Below are 6000 nucleotides of genomic sequence, written 5' to 3' on the forward strand. Positions count from 1 at the left end.
TGTTGATAAAACGTCTTCTGTGTGGTAAAGGCCACTGCGGCTGACTCTAACTAATTGCAGTTTAGATGTGAATCCAAACCCACATGCTAGCAAGTCTATTGTTACTACTTTTGAGGAGATGTTTTTACTCGCTCAGAACCTTGGTCAAGACAGACACATTTATTTTTCATCTCTCTTAGGGAGCAACTGGTTTCCAGCCCATTCTTTCAGGGTCCCAGATTTATATCGTCATCTCATCGCCACCCCTGACTTTAGTGAGGCCAGGATCTTGTTTTTCTTCCCACAGAGCCGCTGAAACTACATTTCTTAGTTCTGAAATTGGCAAATACCGTCTGAGCTTGGGCTTTCAACTTCTTTGTTTTGGGCCCCCAAGGATTTCTCTTACTTTTTTCCATTCTCATCTTTGCATTTGAGAATATATTGATTATATTTTACCCATCTTTCCCAAGCATGCTGTAGTGGAAGGAATTTCAAATTACCACCATATTATAGATAATGGAGGTTAATATTGATAATTCTATCAGGGAAGTACAGGAGTGTTTGTTTTTTTTTATTGCTGCCTTTAATGAGATTACCATCTTTTGGGGCATTTATTTGGTGATATCTTAGAAAGAAATCCCACTCCAGTACTCTTGCCTGGAAAACCCATGAACAGAGGAGCCTGGTAGGCTGCAGTCCATGGGGTCACTAAGAGTCGGACACGACTGAGCAACTTCACTTTCACTTTTCTCTTTCATGCATTGGAGAAGGAAATGGCAACCCACTCCAGTATTCTTCCCTGGAGAATCCCAGGGATGGGGGAGCCTGGTGGGCTGCCGTCTATGGGGTCACACAGAGTCGGACACGACTGAAGCGACTTAGCATTAGCATTAGCATAGAAAGAAATAAAGAAATATCTTTTAACGGTAGACTCTCCCAGACATGTGTCAGTTGTAATAAACATGCTGAGTTCATGGCTCTTCCACCATATCCCAGCATTGCAAGCGGGAGCTTCGTCACTGTTGCTTGGGTTAAGTAGATTTATCATCCAAGTGAGCAGCAAGAACTTAGTGAAATACATTTGAAAGTTAGAGCAAGAAAACCATCTAAGATAAAAAGCCTTTTGAATAACGAAGGAAAGATGTTCATTTATCACTCAGACCAGGATATATTCATTCCCCAATCAAAGTTGAGAAATCCAGTAGAATCCCAGGGGGAGGGCATCATATAAGCAGTGTTTTTCATGGAAGGAGTTGTCTGACCAATGGATGTCAGAATCATCTCAAAAGCTTGTTTTTACAAGTAGAGTTGAGAAGTCCACTGTCACCTCTTCTGATTCAGTAGACAGAAGCAGAACCTGGAAACCTGTATTTTTAGCAAGCACCTCTGGTAACTAAGTGCGGTGAAGTGGGAGAAGCTGTAGTGCCGACTGTGTTTGCATTTGAAAGAGTAGGTTGCCATCATTTCAGGAGCCCTGCTGATGCTGATTCATACAGTAGGAACAGAAAGAGCCAAACAGTAGAAAATCTGTTTGCGTCCTTGAGATTGAAAGTCTCCAAGTCTGCGCTGTGTTAAAATCTAAACTTCGTGCCGCTACAGAGAAAAACAGACACGGAGGCAAATGGACAGACAGAAGCCCCTCTGTGGTTAGTTCAGCAACCTTGATCCAAACATGTGCCCATCTGAATTCTCATGACGTCAGACCTGGTCCACAGTAGAATGAAAAATGCTTAACAAGAGTCCAGAGAAATACACCCACAACCATAAAAGAAGAGCGGCTGGAGTAAGAACTAGACTGAATCTTCACTCCAGGCCCTCCTGGAGAGGATCTGTCCCCACTGTAATTGAGGAAGGGATTGGTCATTAGTGCCGAAACCACACAGTACCTAACGCATATGTCATTTACTGTCTATTTCATACAGCATATTTTCTTTAACCACTCCTTAACTATATATATATATATATATATATATATTTCCTCCCATCATGTGATTTTAATCCTTATCCCTAAGTTAGGTCTTTATAAAACATAAACTAAAAGAATATCTCTGGAAAATTTATATAGCAACACCCAGAATCCCTGTCCTGCTACCATCTACTGAAATGGTGACCAAATAGGGAGTCCTGGAGCACTGCTAGGAAAGAAAATACTGCAGATTATATGAAGTGTGGGAGGAGAAGAGGGACCCAAAATCAATAGGATTCGGCAGGTGATTAGGTTTATTTAAAAAAAAAAAATAATAATTGTGAGTGCAATGGTCCTTTAAGGAAAGTTGTTAAAATAAACTGTTTTAAAGAGTGCCATGCATTTGGAATTGTGTGGGGGAAAAGTTGGGAGGAATTTCTAATGAAGAACCTTGCTATGATTGTTGCCTTAGGTACCGTTTTTGGTTTACAAATTACATGCCGTTTTACAAACAACTGAAGAAACATGATCCAACTGTATTATTCTGTTTCCCTGTGTTTTAACAGTTCCATATGGTTATCATCAGTCGGCTGATTTCTTCAGAAACAATTAACAATCTTGTTAGACACGGGAAGAAGCCATGTGAGCACGTCTGCCTGTTGCTGGTGACACTGCATCTCCTCCGCATCCCTTTAGTCTCTGACAAATTACTCAGCCTGCTGGAGCAGGATCCCTCAAAGGCTGGGAAATGGTATCCCTTGTCTGAGACAGCCCCTCTTACCACAACTAAAATTGGGCCTTTAGGCAAGCAATCACACGGAAAGAGATCTGTTTTGTTTCTGTGGCACCAAATGACAGTATTAAGAAATGAAGGCAGTGTGAAGAACAATGAAAACACCAGCTTGAAATGCAGCACCATTCAAGGTAAAGAAATTGACAAAAATCAGTAATATGTAGACCCATTTGAAAGGATGTATCAGCCAGATAGGCTAGATTTTGCTGTAGTAACATCCATCCCCAAATCCCAGTGAGATGATTATAAGGGTTTGTTTCTCCCGGATGCTATCGGTCAGGGTGGGGTGAATCCAAGTTACTGACAGGTCATTGCTCTGAGCCTCAGGCTGACAAAGAAGGAATTACCTGGAAAGTTGTTCATTGGCATGGCAGAGGGAAAAACAGTGCTAGGCTTGTTACCTTTATTGTCTTGTTCAACCTACCTGCCATCCCATGAGATAGGTAGTAATATTTCTATTTTATAGATGAGGAAATAAGTATAGAACACTCAAAGAACTTACTCAGAATTACCACCTAGTGTGTGGCAAAAGGAAAATTCAATTCTAGGTCTGTGTGAATGTGGCAGGCAGGCTCTAAGATGGCCCTCGAAATCCTCACACCTTGAGATTCGTGTCCTTGTGTAAATGCCTCCCCTTAAATGTGGGCTGACCCTAGCACTTGCTTGCAATGAATAGCGTATGGCAAAGGCGACAGAACATTGCTTCCAGTCTAGGTTATAAGAAATAGTCACTTCCACCTTACTGGCAGACTCTCTCAGCTTTCCCTTGCCAGCTTTGGTGAAACAAGTGGCCGGATTGGGTCATTCCACTTGGCAAAAGCTGAGGAAAACTTCTGACTGACAGCCCTGAAGGAACTGAATCCTGACAACGTCCATGTGAGATTGGCGGAATCCTCAAGTGAGAGCTCAGTCCTGTTCAATGCCTTGACTGCAGCCTTATGAGATTCCCTAAATTAGAGAATCCAGCTAAGCCATGTGCAAATTCCTAACCACAAAAACTTTGAAATAATAAGCGTCTGCTGTTTTAAGCCACTAAGTTTGTGGTGATTTGTCATACAGCAATAAGGAGACAATGCTCTTTCTACTGCATGAATTAGCCTCTTTTTGGCAGAGTATCCCACCCAAGCTTGTTCTCCTCCTTACAGTCTTGGTTTGGGTTGATAACATTCTATCCATTTGGTCTCCTAAGTCATAAACTTGAGAGTCCCCCTAGATTCCACCTACTCCCCACCTCTTCACATACAAAGAGTCAGCAAGTTTTGTATACACTAGATTCTATGCACCTAAAAATAGGTTTCTTTTCGATTCCACAGTTCAAGTCAGGGTATAAAATCACCTCTTACCAAGACTTTCCCATAATGGAGACACCTGCAACCAGACTTGATCCCCTCAAATTCATCCTCTAACCTATCACTATCTCCTACATTTCTTCTAGAATAAGTCTACAGTTTACAGCATCCTAATATGACATGTCAAGGCTATGGTTTTTCCATTGGTCATGTATGGATGTGAGAGTTGGACTGTGAAGAAAGTTGAAGAATTGATGCTTTTGAACTGTGGTGTTCCTTGGACTGCAAGGAGATCCAACCAGTCCATTCTGAAGGAGATCAGCCCTGGGATTTCTTTGGAAGGAATGATGCTAAAGCTGAAACTCCAATACTTTGGCCACCTCATGCAAAGAGCTGACTCATTGGAAAAGACTCTGATGCTGAGAGGGATTGGGGGCAGGAGGAGAAGGGGATGACAGAGGATGAGATGGCTGGATGGCATCACTGACTTGATGGACCTGAGTCTGAGTGAACTCCAGGAGTTGGTGATGGACAGGGAGGCCTGGCGTGTTGCAATTCATGGGGTCGCAAAGAGTCAGACATGACTGAGTGACTGAACTGACTGAATATGACATGGTAATTCAATGATACTTTACTACAGACTTCATGTTACCTTCAGAACCTTTCTCCCATCAAGGTCCCAGGAAAAAAATGTTCTCTATACTGTTTCAGGGAAGGATTGTGAGATGGAAACAGGGAAACAAATTCAGCAAAATCCTGGCTTTGAGAATTTGGGCCCAAATCTTGAAGGACTTGGGGCATGTATCTTATAATTTGTAGTTTTTAAAGAACACGTAATCAGTCCTAATTCGTTTTTCCCATCCTAGACTAGATAATGGTTCTGTTCAGTTCAGTTCAGTTCAGTTGCTCAGTCATGTCTGACTCTTTGCGACCCCATGAATCTCAGCACGCCAGGCCTCCCTGTCCATCACCAACTCCCAGAGTTCACTCAGACTCACGTCCATCTAGTCAGTGATGCCATCCAGCCATCTCATCCTCTGTCGTCCCCTTCTCCTCCTGCCCCCAATCCCTCCCAGCATCAGAGTCTTTTCCAATGAGTCAACTCTTCGCATGAGGTGGCCAAAGTACTGGAGTTTCAGCTTTAGCATCATTCCTTCCAAAGAAATCCCAGGGCTGATCTCCTTCAGAATGGACTGGTTGGATCACCTTGCAGTCCAAGGGACTCTCAAGAGTCTTCTCCAACACCACAGTTCAAAAGCATCAATTCTTCGGCGCTCAGCCTTCTTCACAGTCCAACTCTCACATCTATACATGACCACTGGAAAAACCATAGCCTTGACTAGATGGACTTTTGTTGGCCAAGTAATATCTCTGCTTTTCAATATGCTATGTAGGTTGGTCATAACTTTCCTTCCAAGGAGTAAGCGTCTTTTAATTTCATGGCTGCAGTCACCATCTGCAGTGATTTTGGAGCCCCAAAAAATAAAGTCTGACACTGTTTCTACTGTTTCCCCATCTATTTGCCATGAAGTGATGGGACCGGATGCCATGATCTTCATTTTCTGAATGTTGAGTTTTAAGCCAACTTTTTCACTCTCCACTTTCACTTTCATCAAGAGGCTTTTTAACTGAGGCAAAGGAAGGATGCAGGAAAGCATGAAAACAGAAGTTGTCTGTGTTGCTTCCTGACTCACTGTCCCCATCCCAGTCCTGGGGAGAGGAATCATCAAGTTTGGGGAATCAGAGACCAGAGAGACCTGCAGCAGGCTTCCTGGGCTGGAAGGAGGAGGCAAATAGAGGGCAAGCCTGACAGAGTTCCCTGGCACCAAGCCTTGCCTATGAACACTAGAGTCACAGCCGAGTGTGCTGTCTAGACAGACAGACAAGTGGCCATCTGAGTAGACTCTCGATAGGAGGCCAGATGGGAAGGAGGGAATGTTAGTGGATACCAGAATAGGCAGATGGAGAGGAAAGACAGTCACTTTCCCTCTCCCTGACCTCCATCCATTTTTTAGCACTTTGGTAGTCCCCAA

At 43.2% G+C, this 6000-nt stretch overlaps 1 long non-coding RNA gene across 1 annotated transcript in view; it reads left to right on the top strand.

Moving 5' to 3' along the window:
- LOC147371417 (uncharacterized) overlaps positions 1-3710 on the top strand; it is an 82923-nt gene extending 79213 nt beyond the window's left edge. Inside the window, exon 2 of the long non-coding RNA XR_015163555.1 lies at positions 2452-3710. This is a non-coding gene — a long non-coding RNA (uncharacterized LOC147371417). The remainder of the gene's footprint in view (positions 1-2451) is intronic.
- The last annotated feature ends 2290 nt before the right edge of the window (positions 3711-6000 follow it).

The sequence above is a fragment of the Bos grunniens genome, chromosome 5, assembly GCF_055505025.1.
Source record: "Bos grunniens cultivar Pamir isolate PY7600 chromosome 5, Bosgru_T2T1.0, whole genome shotgun sequence".
Classification (NCBI taxonomy): domain Eukaryota; kingdom Metazoa; phylum Chordata; class Mammalia; order Artiodactyla; family Bovidae; genus Bos; species Bos grunniens.